Here is an 841-nt window from a genome sequence, read left to right as displayed (position 1 = left end):
CCCCGAGGGCTGCCGGGCTGCCAGAGGGATGTCTTTTTGCCAGCTTAGGCCCAATCCCCCGGGGAGCAGGCCTAAGCCAGCAGGTGGTCATCCCCCGAGAGGTCCCAGACTGCGAGAGGGCACAGGCCGGGCTGAGGGGCCCCCCCCTCCCCCGAGTGCACAAATGTTTGTGCACCGGGCCTCTAGTATATTTATAAAAACACCTGCTGTCAAACAATTGATGTTATGATGCCAACTCTATTGGCTGCTTCTTTCTACCTCCTAAAACCACACCGAGACCCTGTCTCCTATCCCTGTTTTAGAGCCAAGCATTTCAGGAAGAGGAGCAAGGCCCTGGCCAGGTGGCTCCATTGGTTTAAGCGTCCCATAGACAAAAGTGTGCAGGTTCGATTCCGGTCAGGGCACATACCTAGGTTGCAGGTTCAGTCCCCAGTCAGAGTGCATATAAGAAGTAACTGATTGATGTTTCTCTCTCACATCCATGTTTCTCTCTCTCTCTCTAGAAATCAATAAAAACATATCCTTGGGTGAAGATTGTTTAAAAAGAGGAGCATGGTCAGTAGGTTCAAATGACATAAGAACTGAAAAGTATCCATTGGGTTAGGGATGGAGATGATATAGGCCACCTTTACTAGAGCAGTTTCACTGGAGTGGTAAAGCTCCAACGCCTGATTCTAGTGTGTAATGGTATCTCATTATAGATATAATTTCCATGTCCTTGGTGGCTAATAATGTTGAATCCCCTTTTAGGTGTTTATTGGCTTTATAATATCCTCTTTTGAGAAATGCATGTTCAAAACTTTTGTTCACATTTTTATTGGGAATTCTTTTATTTATAGTT

This window comes from Myotis brandtii, unplaced genomic scaffold (assembly GCF_000412655.1).
Source record: "Myotis brandtii unplaced genomic scaffold, ASM41265v1 scaffold314, whole genome shotgun sequence".
In the NCBI taxonomy this organism is placed as follows: Eukaryota; Metazoa; Chordata; class Mammalia; order Chiroptera; family Vespertilionidae; genus Myotis; species Myotis brandtii.
The sequence above is the reverse complement of the archived record's forward strand: the minus strand, read 5'-3'. Positions refer to the sequence as shown.